This window comes from Alligator mississippiensis, chromosome 1 (assembly GCF_030867095.1).
Source record: "Alligator mississippiensis isolate rAllMis1 chromosome 1, rAllMis1, whole genome shotgun sequence".
Taxonomy (NCBI): Eukaryota; Metazoa; Chordata; order Crocodylia; family Alligatoridae; genus Alligator; species Alligator mississippiensis.
The window spans coordinates 249314844-249336335 of record NC_081824.1 but is presented as its reverse complement, the minus strand read 5'-3'; positions in this window follow the sequence as shown (position 1 = coordinate 249336335).

The window sequence follows — 21492 nt, the reverse complement described above, 5'->3', positions numbered from 1 at the left end:
ATTTATGCTGGCTTAAATTTACTGCACAATAAGCAGGAATAGGCCGGTATCTACACATACGGGCATTAAAGTGCACTAACGCTGTGTGTGTGTGGACTGACTTGGGACTAAAGTTAGTCCCAAGTCAGTCCAAACATACACACAGTGGGTGCATCTACATGTGCGCATTTACTATACAATAACCAAAATTACGGCACAGTATGGGTGTGCGTGTACATGTCCATGCCAGTACTGTACCATAAATATGGCAATTTACACTGACTTGATGCATGATGCAGGTATCAAATTTACACCCAATTCATTACTGTACAATAATGCACATGTAGTTGCCTTACTGTGCAGTCACATGGTGTGTGTGGACAGACTTGGGACTAACTTTAGGCCCAAGTCAGTCCACACACAGCATTAATGCATTTTAATGCTTGCATGTGTAGACACTAGCCTATTCCCACTTACACAGTAACACTGGGCAATAAGGTGTTTACACATGCGTTACTGAGCAGTAACTAATCAGGTGTAAATTTGATACCTGCATGATACAGGTACCAAACAAAGACTCAAGTCAACATAAGTTGCCATATTTATTTGTAGATGCATGCCTGTACTGCACAGTAATTTTGGTGACTGTGGAGTAAATGCATATGTGTAGACACACCCAGAGTGCACCAGGACTCTCTTCCAAAGAGTCTAAAATCCTGGAAGCCTTGAGAACCCTGGCTCTGCCTAGACACTTGGAAAACTCTGGGATGGGTTTCCAGAGTCTGCAGATTCAGACTGCCCTCAGTCAGATTCAGACTGACTTCTGGGCTTCAAGGGTCTGCCGCTGTGCTAAGCAGACTGCTCAAGGTTCAAGGGCTTAAGGGCTTCCAGACTCGCAAGCCAGCTGGTTCCTCAGAGCATCTGACTCATGCATATAGTGGCATCAAATGGTCTGGGCATCTGGAAACCCTGTGGGTCCCAACTCTGAAGTAGTATTGCTGCAAGCTCTGGAAACTGCAGATTGAAAATGATATGATTCATGTCAGTTCCGGGCTGTCAACCAACCCCTGTACTGCAATCTGATCCAGTGTCCTGGAACTATGCAATGGTAGATAGCAGCGAGACTGACAAGAATCCCACCATTTTCAGTTGACAGCTTCTGAAAATTCAGGATAATATGTTTGGCTTGGGTAACGTCATGTTTCGATGTCTGTGGATTGAAATACTGTGGGATCTTAAGTGTGAACATTTATAAATTTTGAGTTTTGGTCCCAATTTGTGATGAAAACACATCTGGGAACCTGAAATTTACCACACAGCAACAATAGCATTTCTTGGCCAGTTACTCTTTGTTGGCTTAGAAACGATATTTAAAAGTCTGTTTTTTGGGAATTGGCTTATAGATATATGCATGATAAGGGTTCAAGATGAGCAGCAGCGGTTAATTGATTTGTAAGAGCCTGGGTTTCACACAGCAAACTGGCTGTCTAGCATGACAAGGCCAATAGATGGACACAGCCTCAGAATTGAGCGGGGGATGCCATAACACAAGACCACAGCTTTCAAGGCAGACAGGTTGTCTAACACAACAAGGGCACATAGTCTGGAAAACAGCCTGGGAACCAAAGAAGTATGTACCACACTGTCCCATAACACAAAATAAGTGACACCAGCTACAAAGCCCCAGAGCAGAGCAGGCCTGGGTCCCGGTTTTGGGGGAACAGACCAAATTAGCAAAAGGCCTGGAAGGCTACGTGGACATGTGACCACAGACAGACAACCAACCAGAGATAGCCATGGATAAAGAGTCATCAGGAGTCATCAAGGGGGAAAGAGAATACAAAAGCAGAGACTTGAGATTAACAAAGAGTCCCCCCCATCCCTCCTTGCTGTCCCTCCCTTTGTCCAATCCCTCCCGTCCCTCCCTGTCTCTCCCCGTCTTGCTCTCTGAAAGGGGTCCCCGTCCCCATCCCCTGAGAAGGGCCCCTGAGGTCATCATGGACCAAGGGCATACCAGCAGGCCGTCTCATGCACACCACTGGAGGGGGCTGTGGGCCTTGGCATCCCATCTCCAGACTGCTGACATGCCATGCTGACATCTGACATCTGAAACCTAAGAAAAAGCCTCAGAAGTGAAACCTTCATCCTGACCAGATGAACTTTGACTCTGAGGACAGCCCTAGGATTGGTAAATATAGATTGCTTGATAAATTCACCTACTATCAACTGAAAGGTGTTGTGGTCTGTCGGAGGGTTGTGCTTACCCAGAGCAAAGGTATAGAGGCTGGGTCCAAATCCAGTGTCAACAGTCTTCAGCACTCTGGAAGGTGGAAGAGACCTCTATGGCTTAATTTCCAGATTCCAATGTGTCTAAAGATGGTACTTAAGCTCTGGAGCTGAATCAGGATTCAAATGTAATGGTGCAAAACCCAGACATAGCCACACCTAAGTTTTTTGGGGCAATTTGGCCATGGGTAAGAATCACAGCTTCACCTTTCTCCTTTTTCCTATTGTCCCACAGGAGCAGACAAAAGGATTAATGGTAAAACCAAATGTCACTGGAAATGGACTACAGTATCTGCTATAGTAAATGTCTGTGCTTGTTGGTTAAACACTGGTGGGGTTTCAGACACCCCCTCCCAGCTTATTCTGGACGTAGTGGGAGGAGTCCTGGTGAAACAACCAGTGCAGACTAACAAGAGCTGATTGCCATTGAATGATTGCAGAATTAAAAAACCAAAGCACTAAGGAGACTGTCTGAGGGAGGAAGAAATACAACAGAGGCACTTTGTGCCTCTAATGATCACTGGGATGAGGCAGATGAGAGAAAATTAGCCCTGCACAGGCAAATGGAAATTCATTTCAAGAACCACTGAAGGAGACAAAGCTGCAATGAAAGCGCAAGAGATTAACTCTACAGCTATGAAACTTTACCTCCCAAAGAATCACACTTGACCTTCCAATGCCTGCACCCTCCCATATCTACTCTCTGTCCTTTGCTGTTACTCTCTCTCTCCTACACTCATTACGTCCAGGAAAACCTTTATGCAGAACAAATTTGTGAGTTCACTTTGGCACAAGCCTTTTCTTTAAATATTCACATTCACACAAACGAGTTGCTGTTTGCATTAGCACTTGCAGAAAAAAGCAAATCTTGCATAGCAGCATCTGTCACTGCACAAGTGTGGGTGATCATCCTGAAAGGCTTTTATGCAATTATGTACTACCCAGCTCAGAAAGGAAGTAGTGCAGCACAAATGACAGGCCTTTGGGATGGTGTTCTGAATAAATGACTGGACTAAGACTGGAGGACCCGGTCCCAGGTCGGGTTGACTTGAGAAAGTCCACCTTTCTGTTTCCTTCTCTGAAAACTGGGAGTAATAATAATGACCTTCTTAGCAAACCCCACTGGCCCAAACCCTACTAACATTTATTTTCATACTACACATCCTAACTTGTTTTAGGAAGGCTGAATGAAGAAATAAAAAGAGTTTTCCCTTTAGCCAAACTGTTCAGTTCTCATTTTCCTCACTTAAGATATACACTCCAATTTTCAATTCCTAATTTATGGGGGAAAAAGTCAGTGTGGTATGTGAGTAAGTGTGGCATGTTGCTAAGAGGTTGTGCAAATGCCACTTTCATATCTAAATTACTAGACATGCTCCTAATCCACCCTGCACAATAGTCACCAGACCCCTGGAAATGTAGGGTGCTACAGACATTAGGGGAGGGGGGAATTGGGGGGGCTCTAACTCATGGCACTTTACACAAAGCACCATGAGTTAGATCACCACTGAACCCAACAGACATTCACCTGTTCAGTCAGGGGGGAACATGACTCAAGCCTGCTGGTACTCGCCCTGGCCAGCAGGCAGGGGTGCTTGAGTAGTTGAGCAGCCTCCCAGAAGGCTGTTGAGCCACTCCTCTCCCTTGCACTGCCACCTGCTCCTGCCCCTTGCAGCTCCAGCTGTGGCAAAGCCAAGCTAGCTGTGGTATGCTCCTCCTGTCAATAGGCTCAGGCAGGGAAAGGAGCCACCCCTCCCCCCACTTCACAGACCCCCCCCCCCCTCCCCCCATCTACCCTGGCTGGGTTGGGGTTATGCTAGGTCCCTTGCACACCCTATTTTGGGCGATTGTAGGTACTCAGATATGCTACACATCCAATGTCTATCTGTACTTCTGCTGTACTGTAGTCCTAATCCATCTGGCAAGTACTTCTGAATTCCATGTAAGCCCCAAATCTCTAGGCCAAGGAAAAACCACAACTAGGGAGTGTCTGAAGCAAAGAGGATGAGGAGGCTTTTGAAATCTCCAGATAGAGAGAGTGCTGAATAAGAGCTGTGTATTTTGGGGTGATAAGAAAAAAAGTTTAGAGTTGCACTTTATAATACTATGGCATTAACTACATCATTGTTATGTTTTTGTTTTGCTTCTGAAAAGCACATATTCATTTAACCTGTAGGTCACTGCAGAACTAAACTATTGATTATCATTCTTTTAGCTGCAGGCATAAGATCTGATTCACCATGGGGCAGGGAATTAACTCACAGAGGTTTTTTTTGTTATGAACTTATTTCAGAAGAGTTGCATCAGGTTAAAACTGCTGTTACTCCGTGGCGAATGAAGCTGACACTGCCTTCATTCATGTAAATACTGATAAGTCCCATTTATAAGCAGGAGATGAACAACACAGATGAGCTACTGATGCTTACAGAACAATTCAGTAATTGACAGGTGTATTTTAGGATTCTAAATGTGCTCTAGTTACAGCCATGAGTACTGTGTGGCTCTATTCCCTGATATAGTGATCTACTAAAAACGGGTTGTTTAATCATAACTATCAGCACTGATCAACTGATTTTAGTGAAGCTACATCAACTGACAACATCTGAAGATGTGCCTGAATTTTGCAGCATATGTGTCTTAAACAGGAGAAAGAGTCAAAACATGTCATTTAAACGCACTGTTAATATTCTAGTTCAGGGGTTTTCAACCTTTTTTAATAAGTGTACCCCCTGGTGGCCAGATGCAGAGTGGGGGGTGGTACACAGCTGGACACAGAATGGCAGCAGTGCGGGGTGGTGGGTGGCAGCCACTGGCGCTACTGCCCTCACTTGGACCTGCTCCTGGGAGACTATGGTGCGGGGAGATGCACTCCATCCCCACCTGCCTGCGTGTACCCTCTAGGGCCTTCCCAAGTACCCTGGGGGTACACATACCCCCAGTTGACAACCCCTGTTCTAGTTTATAGGAATACTAGTAGTTAAATCTTTCAGTGGGCAATTGTAGGTATATTGGACAGTGAACAACTCTGGAATCTTAAAATACACCTAATCTACAATGGCTGTCTTGCCATGGAGTACATATGCCATTGAATTTCATTGAGATCCTGTTTAGATGCCACTCCTTTCCTTGAAGAGAAGGGGCATTTTAAAAGCCCTGCCTGAGTGGTAATTATACTGTAATTGCATTGTAACGGCAGCATAAGTATCAACTCCATGCCTTGTTCATCTAGTGAATGCCAGCTTGACGTCAGTGTCACGCCCACTTGCAAAAGACAAAGCCATGCCTGTCGGAGGTACTGCCAAGTGCAACTAAATGGGGAGTAGCCGACACACGAAGCAACATGCTGGCGCAATCCCAGAGGTGAAGTGCGTCCATGGGAACGAGCTTGGTCATTTCAAATAACAAGCAAATTACTTCAAATAAAAGTCTATTTGCAGATCATTCGTGAACTGACAAAAGCACCACAGTCACTTGATACATCACTTGCTGTTCGGCTAACACTCTCCATCATATACATGCACACACACACACTCTTCTCTCTCTTTCCACTTACCAGAGCACTTAAGTCTCCTAGCTTATTTGCAGTTGTTAACTCTTTGATACACATAACACCTTTGGAAGGCTGCTATTATTCTCTCCCTCTCTCTTGCTCCTTCCTACCATTCCCTTCTCTCTCTCTCTCTCTCTCTCTCTCATGTATGCAGTTTCTGTTGAGCAAGTCTGAGTTGTCTGGCTCTCATTCATTATTTAGGACACTGGGAACCATCTCTTGCTCACCAGAGCTTAACAGAACCATAGAACGATGTCCTTTAAAAGCCACTGGGATACTGATAAATGGGCTTGGTTTGCTGCAATAGCAGGAGGAGAGAGTGAGAGAGAGAGTTATGTGGTCTGTTTCTCTTTTGCCCAGTATCAGGTAGAAATGATGGCATTGATGAAAATGGGAGTAAATTATGCTTTTCTATTCAGTAGCACTTCATACCACCTGGGAGAGGTGCCGAGATCAGGGCAAGGGAGAAGCCAGCCCTCTATTGTAAACTGAAAGGGGAAGGAGAGAACATACAGTATCAGGGCTGGGTGTTGAGTGCATGCTGTCCCTCCACTTATCCAAATGACAGTAGAGTAGACCTGTGTGTTAAGTTTGAACCCTCTGAGTTTGTATTATAGTAACTTTAGTAGGCCTTTTCCTGTGCTAAGGTAAGCCAAGTTAGCATCAGTAAGGCTAAAGGATGCAGTATAAAAGGAACTGAGTCACAGGCGAGACAGCATTCTAGGAAAAGCTCACTCAGTTAGATCTTAATTAGTGAAAGTCAGTATGTTGCGGTCTGACCACAATAAGCCATTAAGAGCATTAGATTGTTGACCATATTGGTCTCATTCTGACCAAGTAAGATTATAAGTGATTGTTTGAGGAGGGCAATAAAAGAGTGTTCTAAGATGTGCCCCTCTGGCATCCTTTGCTAAGGTTCTCATCTGCAGATATAATGAAGATCTGATGCGTCTTAGAACTTAAATCTCCAAATTCAGGTAAGAGCTCCCAAATAGATCTCCTTAGGTTGTAAGACTGCCTTTCTCTTCGGCTTGTGACAGTATATCTAGATCTATATTGTATGCTTCTTTATTTGCTACCAATATTCATAATTTGAGAATTTTAATAAAGTGCTTTTACATTCATCCCATTAAGAGGAATGATTTTGTTGAGAACAGTAGATGTCAGAAGGAACCCTCAGACCCCTAAAACTCCTCCAAGAGTTAACAGTAGGCTCTGTTCTTCTTCATATCTGATGGGCCAGTCCCCATCCTGAGCTGTGTGAGCTGCTGACTTTACAGGCCTCCATGCAGTAAAGGCACAGATGAGAGTAGAACAGAAAAAAAGATTTCTGGTCCCAAGGCATTGTGGCTTCCATGGAATCGTAGAAAAGCAGGAGTGGAAGGAGTCCCTGGAGGTCATCTCATCCAACCCTCATGATAGAACATCTCTATCCAAACCATACCATACAAACTTTTGTCTAATCTGTTAGTAAAACTACGCAATCAACCCTGACACAACCACAAGATGTAACACCCTAACCTGCTACAGGTAAGGCAGAAGGACAATGGTGGCTAATGTTCTACTGCTGCAAGGGCTGTTAAAATATGCTGGAGAGATCCAAGGAAGAGTGACACACCACCGACTACAGAGGAGGGCAAAACCCACCCACAGTCTGTACCAGTCTGACTGTGGCATACAATTCATTCCTGACCCTAAATATGGTGTTTGGTTTGACTCTAAGTAGAAGGCCAAGACCCTCTAGCCAGGAACCTCTGGGTTTAAGTCTCAGCAGGAGCGCTCGTATACCCCAGTCAAAATCCCCTGCCTTGCTGCAGACAACACCCAGGTGAAAAAAAACCCAACCCTGAAATGTAGAACAGGTGGAGAAAAAAAAATCCCTCCGAGTCTCAAGTAGCAACCAGTGAAGCCCAGATGAAATACCCATAGTAGAGCATAGGCATAGCTTCTTCTAATCATCTCTGACTAATTCTTATCTAGCCTCTTCTTGAACGCTTCTAGTGTTAGATATTCCACAACTTCCCTAGGCAGCCTATTCCATTGCCTCACTGTTCTAATAGTGAAGAAGTTTTTTTTTTTCCCTGATATCCAATCCAAAACCTACTTTGCTGCAGCTTCAAGCCATTGGTCCACATTCTACTCTCTGCAGCAAGAGAAAAAAGGTGTTTTCCCTCTCCTTATGGCAGCCCTTCAGCTATCTGAAGTCTGTTATTAACTCTCTTAACCACCTTTTCTGTAAGCTGAACATACCTATTTCCTTCAACCTTTCCTCATATGGCTTGCCTTCCAAGCTCTTTATAATTTTATTGACCACCTCTAATTTTTCTATGTCTTTTTCAAAATTGGGATCCTAAAACTGCACAATGTATTCTAGGTGAAGCCTAAACAGTACAGAGAAAAAAGTCGCTATCACATCCCATGTCTTCCACCTAATGTTTTTATTGATGTAGCTACATCACACAGTAGACTTGTACCACGTTTGTGATCCATCAAGATCCAAAGTGCTGCTGTCCAGCCACATCGCCCATTTTGTATTAGTATTTTTTTATTGTTTTTCTCGAGTGTAGTGCCTTGCATTTGTTAGCATTGAACTCATCCTCTTAGCATCAGCCCATGTCACAATCATGCACAGCCATGCAAGTTACACAATTGTCCTGGGTCACCTGGTCCTATGGAGATGGAAAGGAAAATTAATTCTCGTCCCTCACTTTGTTCCATCATTAGACTCTCCTGTGTTGCCTGACCTGATGGCCCGTCTGCTCACATTGTTTTCCAGCTGTGTCTCTTTCCATCTCCTGGACACGACTACACATACAGGTACACATAAAGTATATCTACTTGTGTATTTACCCCATCTTAAATTTACTGCACAGTAAGTTACTGGGCAGTAAGTGGGAATAGGCCAGCGTCTACACATGCAGGCATTGAAGTGCATTAATGCTGCGTGTGGGCTGACTTCAGACTAAAATTAGTCCCAAGTCAGTCCACACACACAGTGTTACTGTGCTGTAAGGCATCTACATGTGCATTACTGAGGAGTAACTAATTGGGTGTAAATTTGATATCTGCATGATGCAGGTATTAAATTTGCGCTCAAGTCAGAGTAAGTCGACATATTTAATGTGCGGCATGGGCATGCACATGTAGAAGCATGCCTGTACTGTACAGTAATTTTGGTTACTGTGCAGTAAATGCACACATTTAGGCATGCCGATAGTGACATGTACACATAGACACATCCCTTCCCCATTTCCTTTACCCTGGCATATATGGTCATACAGACTGCAAGGACATATCTATGTGCATACATACACAAACAAAACCACCTGCTGTCAGAGAGAGACACCATGCACTCACATACACACACATGTACAAAGACAACATCATCCAAGGGGCCCAGTCATCCTCTCTCACAAACATATACACCTGAAACGACTTTATACATTGTACAAAAAAAATATTATTAAGGGAGTGTTCAGAGGAAGCTTTTATACATGCAAAGCAGAAAATCCACCATGAAGGTATTTGCAGAAAACTTAATTCTGTCTTCACCTCTTTGTGCTCAGGCACAACTAGACCATGTGCCTTTCATTACAAAAATCACATCTCTTCCTGCTTGTAGTGTTGCATAACATAGCATGCAGACTTATAAGCTGCTGTGCATGTACATCCCATATTTAAGAGGTTGCTTTCCTTTCTATGATATAGTACAGGGGTCAGCAGCCCCAGGCACGCGTGTCAAGCATGGCATGCAAGGCCATTTTGCTTGGCACACCCCCACCAACCCAGGCTCTAAGCAGCTGCTGCCAGCCACAGAGCCTGGGCTGCTCCCAGCAGGTGGCTGTGGAGCTGCAAGCTGTGCTGCAAGCAGACTGGGCTCCATGGGCCAGCTGCAGCTGGGAGGCTGCAAACAGCTGCTCTGAGCTCCAGCATGTCGGCACTCTGGCACTTTCCAAGGTAGACATTGTGGTTTTTTCAGCACTCTAGCCAAAAAACATTGCCTACCCCGATATAGAACCATATTATTTACTAAATAGCATGGCACATTTTCCAGTAATGTGATATCTTGCAACAGAAAACATGCAATTCCTGGGTGCCTCTAAGCTGGTTTTTTCACAATTCAAATTTCAACCTGCATCTAATTTTCTTTGTTTTGTTTAACTTTTTTAAAGAAAACTAAACAACAAAAAATACCTTTTGCCAAGAAAAATGGGTCAAGGCTAAGAGTGAGCCAGAAATATTTTATAAAGGGGGAAGAGATTTGAGAGAAGTGTAATGGCACTTCTGATGAGGAAAGAATACATAGAGTCCACTAACAGGTAACTCACTTTTGGGTCAGAATATGTTAAAGATGATAAACCTGGATGTGTAGAAGGTAGGGTCAATCTAGATGTCCCCAGAGCAGCATATAGGAAGGCTATCATAGATCAGGATAGAAGGGAGGAAGCTTTCCTGTTTTTATAAGTGCAGGCCATCCTTCATGTTGAAGCCATGTGATGAAGTGACGTTGCCTCATGTTGCGTGAGGAGATGAGAAACAGACAAGATAAAAAACATATCTTGAATGGACTACACAGATAAGCAAGACTGTGAGTATTTGATGGCCACAACCTGGACTGATTGAACTGGGGCACTTCCAGAGCTGAAAGCATTACATCTCCCCAGCCTGAACTAAAGAGCCAGGGTGTGTTGCTGAAAGAGATTTACTAAATTGGGCACAAAACAAGGTGCTTAACACACTTGAAGCAGTGAGAGATTATGTGCAGTATAAAATTTTCCCTGACTTGCTGTGCGGAAGCGGTGAAGGAGGTTGTTTGGCTATTCTGTTTCCTTAGGATATTGTTAGGGGACAGCAAAGTCCAGCTTTGAGGGTAATTATTGGCTCAGCAATTCCTGAAGTGAAGCCATAGCAAGTCTGGGTTCTTTTCTGACAAGAAGCAACGCTGATGACTTCTGCATCTGTGTCTTACTAATCCAATGGAGAGTCAGTCTTTCCCTTCCAGTGGCCTTTGTGGTGGAGAAAACACAGGGCTGGGCTTTTATCACATAACTGTTTTTGCTATTCACTACTAGCAAATTGCCCGTCAAGAATGATGTGGGTGGGGAAGAAGGGGATGGCTATGGAGTGCCACGTGCCACCACCCCGCATCCCAGGAGGGCAGCTGGGAGCATGTTGCCACCACCACCAGCCACCGGCCTGCGCTGCCACCGCTCTGCGTCTGGCCCCGCGACACCCCCTGCCCAACCCTGTGTCCGGCTGTCTGTGTGGAGCACTCTGATTGGTTGTTTCAGTATGCATTGTGATTGGCTGCTGAGACAACCGATCAGAGTGCTCCAAGAGCATTACGGGCAGACAGACAGACACACAGGCAGATGGACTAAGCCCTTTATATACATATATATAGGATTCAGGGTGTATTGGTGGTTGCCCAGATCTCCTGATTGGGTTTCTGTTCCAAGACCGGATGACTTTTACAAACAGGATGTAAATAAATGTTGTCTAGTCAAAAGCAAATGGAGATCGCCCTTGCCTGTGCGCAGCCCCATGTCCACCTGCACTGCTAAGTCCTTGTGTAAAGACCTGCTGTAGCAGAGCAGCTCCGGATGAGTAGGAGAAGCTGAGGGAGCAGCTGGCTCTAGTTGTATAAAGGATCTTATCGGGCTTTATGGCAGGGGTTAGTTAACCTGCAAGCACTTTGAGCTGTATTTGTAAGAAACTCCCTGGGGAGAACATGGGAGGAGGGTGATGTTCAGGGAAAGACAGGTAGTGGGAGCTCTGTCAAGAAATGCAGTCCCCAGGGGCATGTCACTTAGCAGAGAGTTCATCTGAAGAGGCATTCCCAGATGCTTTCTTTCCCTGCCAGGTGTTTTATTTACACAGACATTCCCCAGAGGCCTCCCCACTTAGAAAAGACTCTTATTTATGGTGTGTTGTATGTTTATTTGAAGGCATCTTTAATTTTTTTATCTCAAAATAAATGTCTCAGCATAAAACACCCATTGATCTTGGATCTCCTGGAACTCAAGGGAGGTAGGTTTACTTCCCTCTGCTGTCACAGGCTCTGTGTGTGCCATTGGGCAATTCACTTTTGGCTTCGCAGCTGAAACCAGGTGTCTAGGTACCTTTGCAAACCTCTGTCTTCCCCTCCCTATGTCTCATGGATTGTGTTTTTGTACCTCACAGTGTGTTGTCAGGGCAACTTTTTGAGGTGCAAAGACCATCTTGTGATAGAAAACAGGCAAATACTGAGATGTGTGTGCACAGGTTTGAACAGACCTAAAGAAATCTTCTTGACTGATCCGTAATCAAACATCTGTCCTTGACATGACTAAAGCTGTGGTCTGAGATATATTTACCTGTTAGCCTCATCTAAGTAGCCAGACTCTTTGGGGACCAGCATATTTACTTCATATCACAATCAGTCACTCCCTAAGTACCTTAGTGAACATAAACCTGCTTGTGTAAATCATAGACACACAGGGAAGTAAGGCTGGAAGGGCCCTCTGGAGGTCATCTGTTCCAACCCCCTACTCAAGGCAGGATCAGTCCTATCCAAACTGTCCCATACAAGTTATTGTCCACCCTGTTCCAAAACTACACAATCAACCCTGTCACACAACTACAAGGCATGTTGCCCAAAGACAGCACAAACACCCTAACCTGCCACAGGTAAAGCAAGAGTACAATGACAGTCAGTGTCCTGTTGCTGAGCGGGCTGTTAAATGCACTCAAAAAATCCAAGGAAGAGGGCCATGCCCCTGGTAACAGAGGACCAGCAAAGAAAATAGTACATGAAGAAAGAGCAAAATGGTTTGGGGCATTTGTAAGTTGTAGTATGTTGAGAGGAAAAAAAAGACACATTCCTAAAATATTCAAGACCACGCATGCATATATGTTTGCACACCTGTGTGCAAATTTCCTCGTGTGTCTGTTTGTGAGCTGTTTCTTGGCTTAACGGTGAATGGTTAGTTGTATTATTTCTCTATTGTGAGGTGATTAGCTATTGCAGACTGATTCTGACACTGTTGTCTGTATTGAAATGAAGCCCCAGAGTCCACTATTAGGTTTTCATGCCATCAATGCAGAGAACAGCCAAGTGAGAAATGGGTTTTCTAGTCCTGGGCTCCTAGGTCTCAGAGCTCAGTCAGCAAACAAATGACTAGATAAATACAACCCTAGTGGTTTTTAAAGGCTTCTGTTCTATGTAGCCTGTTGAAAAGTCCTTGTTGGGAGCACTGCTATTAGATATGCCAAAAGAAAGGAAATGAAGGCTGCCTCTGGGGTGAAGCCTTCACCCCTTATCAGTCTGGAAGCACCCACAAATATTAAAATTATAGAGAAGAGAGGACTAGGGATATGGATATATATGTATGGATATGTGGATGTATTTGAATGTGTTAAACACTGTAAGAGGGGCGTGGAAGCTGCGACTCAGGATTGCGCATCAGTTGTTACAGTTAAATTGTTAGGCCTGTGTGATCCTGCGAAGATGCAAAGGAGTTTAATCACCCTAGCTTTGATTCTGTATAAAGCAGGGATAACTTTGGAGTGGTTGTCTACCCTTACAGCAGGGCATGCTGCGAGTCAAGGTCTAGGGCAGGGGTAGGCAACCCCTGGCATGGATGCCAGAGCATAGCACGTGAAAGCATTTTGCTTGGCACACATGCCTCAGGACACACAGTGGGGAAGAGGCTGGGGCTGCACTGCTACAACAAGGATTGGGCTTCTTGCAGCTTTTCCACCATCTACCCCTGGCATACCAGCAACTTACAACTCAAGGTTGCAGCTGTTTTTGGCACTCTGCCAGAAAACATTGCCAACCCCTGGTGTAGGGAGTATTGGTAGAAAGAAAATGGGCCAGGATGGGAGGAAGTGAAGGAGTTCAGTGATGTGAGCTGCTAAACTGGTTGGTCACAAAATGTGATGGGAACTTGCACAGCACCAACCTTGCATTGCTGTGTGACTAGCATCAGCCTGGATTGCAACCTGCTCCTTGCTTTCAAGCTCCGGATTTCCTCACCAGATGTTTAAGATAATAAGGGTCAGGACACTTTGGTACCAAATGCAAGGAGGAAAGACTGCTAGGAGCCAGCTGATAGGCCCTGGCTGAGTAACACCCAGAGTAATGTACTTTTGGCCATATACTTTCAGCCTAAAAGAACTTTTATTTCACATAAAAGGAAGCAACAACGCAAAAACCAGGTGCCTGGGAAAGAGCATAGTATGTGCAGGTCCTCTTTAAATGTCTGCAGCACTTGTAGGAACAAAGTGCCTCACCCAAGCAGAGCTGCTACTCACGTAAGGCACAGCACAGAGTACGACAGAGCCACACTATCAATAGTTTTGAATCCTGGGTTTGGGTTCAGCTGATTTTAATGAAAGGTGGGGTGACCTGAAAAATTCTGACCCTCCCACAGTTCTGGCTGCTTTAGCAATAGTATTATTCAACTTATCTGTTCCCGGTAGGCTAGGGAAGCAAGCAGAGGAAGATGTACAGAGATCAGTGCCTTCTTAGAGAAGGCGGCTACAGGACTTCAGTGATCCCCACTCTCTGCATCCCATAGCACTGCTGCTAGGCTCCATCCACTTTACAACCCTCCTGCCTCCAAAACAGAAAGCGAGAGACTGAGTGCTTGATCATCAGAGCTCGATGGCAGCAGGGTAGAAACATGCAGGCTTGTTCATTGACATGCTGTGCATAGCTGTCTTGGAAGAGCCTGTGGGCGGGTGATGAATACCTGGTAATTAGGCTGATTCTGGGCACGCTGATAACAATTTCATGGAGATGCTGCACACTCTGTGAAAACTTCCATAAACATCTGACTCCAAGGGTGCGCATGTGTGTGGGCAGCCTGATGAGTATTTTGAGATTAAGCATAAATAGGTGCCATTGGGTGGTTTTTTTATCCTTCTTCAGGCTCAGAGCAATGAGCTGGGTTTTGTGACAAGGAACAAAGTGCTGAGGGAGCAGGCAGGGCACTAAGGGAAGAGAAACATCAATACCTTCCAGACTCTGAAGTCTTCCCCAGCCACCATTATTCGTAGGAAACAGCCTATCAGCAAGAACCGAATTAAAGGAATTTTTGCGCCTGTATGTGCTGCTTGAGTTTCTTGCTGAGGAAGCCGTTTTGTGGTTTACCTGCCAGGGCAGGAATTCCTTTTGTTGGCCCTGGCTCACACCCCTTGAACTCAACAGGGTCTTGGTGGGGACCTTGCTCATTCATCTTGTGATATAAGGGCTCAATCAAGTTTTCCAGTGGAAGGTCAGAAAGCCAATCCCAAAATGAACTAGTGAATTAGATCTGGGGTCTTGGCTTGGTCTTATCTGTTAGTTAAACACATTGTTTTCTAGCTCCATGATCAGCAGGTCTGGTGGATGACAACACATTTGAGAGTGGCTGATTTAAAACCATGATGCAGCGATGCTCCAGTATCAAGCATACCTGCTCATGTTATAGGGCAGAGGACTGCTGTCATGGTAGGTTTCCTCTTCCAGGTGCTCGAGGATGACACTGAGTAGCACTTTGCTATGAAAGGTACTGTAGACTCTCCATGCCTACATGTTTAATATGGCATCCTGTGCTGCCGCATGACTTGGGCTTACCCTATACATAAGGCCTAAGTATGCTATGACCAGCTGTTGAACACTATTTCTTCCTCCACTGCTTCATCCCCCAATGGCCCAGCAGGCTGAGCTTTTAGATATGGTGCACATTGACAACATCCAGGGTAGAAAGGACAGGAAGAGGATAATGCATCTCCCCATGTATTATCACCCCAAAGGAGAGATGCAGGCTTTGTTCATAGGCTAGAAGTGTTGTATTTGCCAAGTCTGGCTGTATGCGGCCCACCATGACATTAGGAGCTAGATGGAAAAACCCTGAGAGGAATGAGGTAAGGAGTATATGAATTGTGTCAGGGCACTTACCACTGGCTTTTAAAACCCAGGTTGCAGTGCCCTAGCCTTGCATGTGAAGATGGCAAGCAGGCAGACAGGCAGACGGGAAGATGTAGGATGGGGTGGGGAGGCAGCAACTACAGATATATATTTCCGCTGAAGTACTTTCCTTCCTTTCTCCTTGCATTAATCACTGCCCTGCCCACACCTCTCTGGGGTAATTGCAGATCGTTTTGCTGGCCTGACATGAGCCTGTATGACTGAGAGGGGAGGGGAAGATGGGCTCCTGGAATGGATTGTTTCCCAGAAATCTCTAATTCAGCTGATTAGAGCAGCAGACCCCTTTAGCAGTCTCCCTGACTCCTCCATAGCACACTTTCCACTTGCTTCGTCCTGCATGCTTCTCTAATGGAGGAGGAGGTAAGCATGAAATGCACTGCTAAAGCCCCATGAATATTTCAAAGGCAAAAGTCAAGGGACTCTATTAAATCCCCTTCAGTCTCTGTAAATGGAACTGGAGTGTGGATAATGAGAAACTCCAGCGGCGGTCAGAAGATTGCAGGAATGCAACAGACAGGCGCCAAACAATTCTTGGCCTGGTGTTATCCCACAGAAACCTGTCACAGCATCCCCCATCAAAACCTCGATTCCAGCACACTTCCCTAACATTGTTTCCATCCCAACTTCTATTGACCTTAACACCCCACCAGAACAACTACCCTCCCCAGCAAGCTGTACCTCCCAGCATCTCTTAATACACCCTCAGGATCCCTAATGTCCCCTTCCTATCCCTTTGGTTGAACCGGTTCTCCCCTAGCAACCCCATCTCCTCCTAACATTCAATTATAGCTGCTTACTGTAATAGCTATAATCCTCTGTCAAGTGCTCCCAAACCTCTCTAGTCCTCCAAACCCACTCCTGACTCCTAGATATTTCCCCATACGGCCGGCAAGCAGCTACAGCAGCAGTGGCTTTCCATGCAGCAACCAGACAGAGCCTGACAGACCCATATGTTTCAGCAGACACAGTTCCTCCCTCTAATGGGCCCAGAGGAGTACAGCTTTCAAAGGATTCTGTGTGGAAGTGACAAGCTGGAAAGCCTTATTAATGGTCTCTCTACCAGCAAGGACCGCGGAGGCAGAGAGTGTGAAACAGCCAGACAGCACTGCTGTTTAATGACTGCTTGAGAAAACCTCCCCTCCCCACCCGCAAGCTGCCCATAGCCCTACAGTGTGCATCAGCATTATGTACAGTAATGATGCACACTGAGAAGCTATTCTCCTTGTCCATCTCTGCAACTAAGCATCAATAGCTCTCTATTTTTCCATCCACAAACATGAAACCCTGTAGTAATCTCCCTAGGAACCGGAAAGTGCATGAGGTCTTTCAAGACTGCGCTGAGCCAGCCAGCATTAGGCTTTGGGTTATGAGATTTCCGGTGTGATCAAGGGCTGAAAAAGCATCACTTACTCAAAGGGAAATAACACGCTTATTTTCAGGCTTTTATGAAGATGAGAAATTCTGTAGTTTTCAAATGCAGGTGCGTGGTCCCATTTCCTGAGCTGGCTTTCTTAGTGTATCACCAGGCTCATCTACAGCCCTACACATTACTGTTCCAGTCCCCACACAGCTCTGCCAGTACCCCTCACTCCTGCCCTGCAGCACATCCTGCTGTTCCAGTCTTAGGTCCCTACAAGCATTTCTTTCACAGCGGCTCTTGGTAAAGATTGTCACTAGGACGAGGGCCTGCCAGCTTCTGACAGTGGATGGAAAACCCAGCTCTGCAGAACCATTGTCCCTTGGCTTTTCTGTCTACAGTCAATGAACAACTAGAGTGAGCAATAGTGTCAATAAGCATGAGCTGGGCAGTGGTACCAAGAAAGGAATTAGCAATGTAAGCAAAAGGTAATTATTGTAATTATCCCTGATGGAGTCCAACCAGAGTTAGTACCCCATCTCTTCTGCCAGAGCTCACTTAAGTTTTAATGACTTCGGGTGGGCAGGGCCTGAGCCAAAATGTTGTCCTGGGGGCAGCACAGTGCCGCCTAGCCTACTCAGTCCTCTGGGTTCAAAATCAACCCTTGTCTCTAAGCAGACTGCCCCCTGACTTTCCAGCCAGACATAGGCAACTCTGCCAGGGTTTCCTGTTGTCCTCCATAGTGCCCTCTGTTAAGGTTTCCAGTCCCATTGCTTTTCTCATTAAACACATCACTTTACTGTGCGGTTCTGTCCAGCGACATCACTGTGTGACAATGGCACCTTCTTGCTCCACCCCTTTGAAAAGTTAAGTCGGTTTTATTAGCTATTTGATTACACTGTTAAGGAAAGAGTTTGACATCCCAACCAAGATGGGGCACCAACCTCTGAGGCACTCTTCAGACACTAAGAGCTCACACTGTTAGCAGGCAAGGCAGAACAAGCACCTTTTCCCCTCCACCTTACAGACACATCAATGTCACATAAAGGATCTGTGGCTAAGCTGAGTTTTGAGCCCAGATCACTTGAGCCCCAGGACTCTCTCTGCGGGACAGAATCATTTAGCTGGCTCCCACTAACAGGCACACAGATTTTTTTCCCGCTGATTCTCCCTTATTTGTGCTCACTACCTCACACCAAGCTAAATGCAAACAAAATCGGGGAGAGATAGGACTCGGAAAAAAAAACTGATTTCCTTTTTAATGAACTGAAGTGTTCCTGAGAGCCCAGTGAGTAATTTCCTTCAACCATATGTTTTTGCTTCTCACAGCATTTCTTTTAAATTTAGAGTCATTGAAAGGTATCTCTGTTCTTTTTTTTCTTCATTTTTTTTTTTATAAAGGGCAGCAGCTCCTGTCAGTCTTGATGCCAGTGCAATTCATTTGTAGGCTTGAAACAATATGACAAGGCAAAGGGGAGCAGATGGAAAGACTCTGAAGGACTGCTGCCTACAAGACCCTTTGTGGCGGGTCAGTGGCTGCGAGGTTAGGATGGAAGCTCTGAGCAACACCATGATGATTTTCTGCCAGTGACCAATAGGCCATTTGCTGTAGCAAATTCAGTGACAAGCCAGCTTCATTGCCAAAGCAAAGAAGATACCAAACAAACTCCAGGGCAAGGTATAGACAGTCAAAAAGCCTGAAACTGAATCAATTCATCCTTTGCAGGTTAGTCTAAACTGCACAGATTAAATTGAAACAGAAGTGAGCAGACATTTCCCTTTGATTCAGGAAATGCATCCACATGTCAGAAGTAGCTCAGGCCAGAAGCTTGGCATAACTAGGACACATCTCTCTGGCTGTGTGTTCACTTCCTCTTCCTGCTGCCCCTGAGGTTTCTGGGATTCACAGTCCAGAATCACAACAACAGGACTCTGCAGATTTGCTCATCACTTCCTCTTCCTGCTTCCAGATGCCTCTGGGATTTGTAGTCCATAGTTGCCAGCTGTAAGGTTGAGTTGGGGAAAGAAGTGTTTAACCCCACTCCCTGGCCCCAGATCCCAGCCGGAGTTTGCTTGGGGGGGGGGGGCAGTCCCCCCCACATAGACTGGGCTGCATCCCCAGCTGGGCTTGTCCCTCTCTCTCCCCTTGTAAGGCAGTCCTCACTGCTCCAGCTAGGGAGCAGAGGGGTGGGGCCAGCCCTGCTCTCTGGAGCAGACAGCCCAGCGCAGCCCGGAGCTGCAAAGCATGTTGGGATGCTGGGAAACTCAGATTTAATTTGAACCAGGAAGGGGACTGGGGGAGAAATTTCATAAATTGGTTTGACCCAAATCAGTTAATTCTCATATTATATTCAATCAGGTTTATCTTAAACTAGTTTCAGACATTTTGAAATGTACTGAACTTCTGTCCTATTCCAGGTTTAAACCAGCTTCTGATCACTTAAACCAGTTTATGTACAACTTCTGTCCCTAACCCAAAGGTTGAGTAGGACTGTTGATGAAGCAACATGCTTGCAGGCATATAGGCAGTGGTCTTAGGAGAATGGGACCAGCCTTTCATAAACTCCCCCAGATAAGCAGGGACTAATCTGTATTTATTTTCTAGATAAGAATTGTCCCCCCCAAAAAACAAACCTCAACCCTCAAATCCTATGGTGCTGCAGTCAGTGCTTCTGCCAACTGACTAGGTGGCCCTATTTTCTTAGTTACATTTGCACTAATGCTTGGTGTCAGCAAGGTGGTAGAGGCTGCTGTGTTGTTGGGAGGTCTTTCTCTTCCAGCCTGCAAGTCTGACTGCTGCTGTTTTCTAAAGATCATTTGGTACTTTTGTTTCAAAGACCTAGAGCCAAGTGGGCACTGCATACTAACAGATGGGAACATTCAGTAGAGCAGTGGTCTCCAACCTTTTCAACTAGGAGATCACATCTAGCATTTAAAAGCAACCCAAGATCTACTGTGCACTGCTGCCACATGCCCCCCCACCCTCCCCCCCGCCCCACCCAGCAGGTAAGTTTGTGGGGAGGGAAGGGGGGCAGATCAAGGCAGAGGGAGAAAAATTATTTGGGGGCATGCCTCCACCGCAGGTCAGTCCCACCTGGCCAGGGCCCTACTCAACTTACCCCTGCTCCTGCCTCTGCAGCACTGTCCCTCACTGCGGGAGCCTCAATCTAGCCCCCTTCCCTTCCCTTCCCTTCCCTTCCCTCCCCTATGGACTGGCCTGCTGTGCTGGGGCATGTGTGTGCATGCACGCAGGCACTCAGCCCCCCCCACCCCAGCCTCGCATCAACTCCAAGAGGCTCCAAGATCTACTGCAAGAGGCTCTGAAATCTACAGGTGGATCAAGATCTACTGGTTGGTGACCACTGCAGTAGAGTTTTTAAATACTGTGACTGTTTTCCAACCATGTTCACTTCTTTGCAAAACTTTTGTAGCAGGTGGTTACGTCACTCAATACTTACATCAAACACCAAGGTGCAAAGCATGTCCAGTGGCTGAAATTCATCCTAGGCACAGAGCTGGCAAAAGGCCTATCCAATTTATGACCTAAGGGTTTAATAGGTTTCACTCAGGAAACCAAGGCCAAATTCATAGATTCAGGGTGAAGTTACAACTCTTAAACCATACTTAGGGCATGCCTTCTTTAATTTTTCATGTCCTTGTGTGACAAGGTATTTAGCAGAAATCTCAGATTTGTTGGAACCTGACAGGGCTGCACCATGATTGCTTCTGCTATGGCCTCAAACTTTCAACCTCTGGGCTGTCAACTTTCGCATCTGTGCCAACCCAGCCTCCATTTAGGGCACTTAAAACACAAGCATACACACATTAACGTTCATTATCTTGTGCTAAGCATCCTCTGAGCATATCAAAGGTATGCCTCTTTAGGCAAGGATAAATTCTGGGCCATGCTACCTACCTCGTGTTAGGGTAATTTCAGACTGATCCAAAAAGATAAAATGAGCAATCTATAGTCCTCCACTATCTCAGGAAGAAGAGGCACCTAGTACATGGGGGCCCAAGGGCCCTAGCCCCCTCTCAGGAAGAGCGATGTCACCTGAAATGCATAAACCTTTCCACGTGTTCATCATATTAGGTTCCCACCCCCAGAAAAAATAGAAGTCAGCGCCTATGTCAGGATGCACTGTTCCTAGCCTTCCCTTGCTCCTGCACCTGAGCAGGGTCATGGCCCAGGTATTTTGGCTTCTAGCCATGCCCTTGCTCACCAGTCCTCTCCTGGCAAGTCAGAGCTGTGAAGACAAGAAGTGGTATTAAGCCTTAACGTGTAACTTCTCACAGCACATTCTAACTTTAACACTGCCTAACAGTCCGCAGATTTAGTATGGTCTAAGTGTAACATGTAAC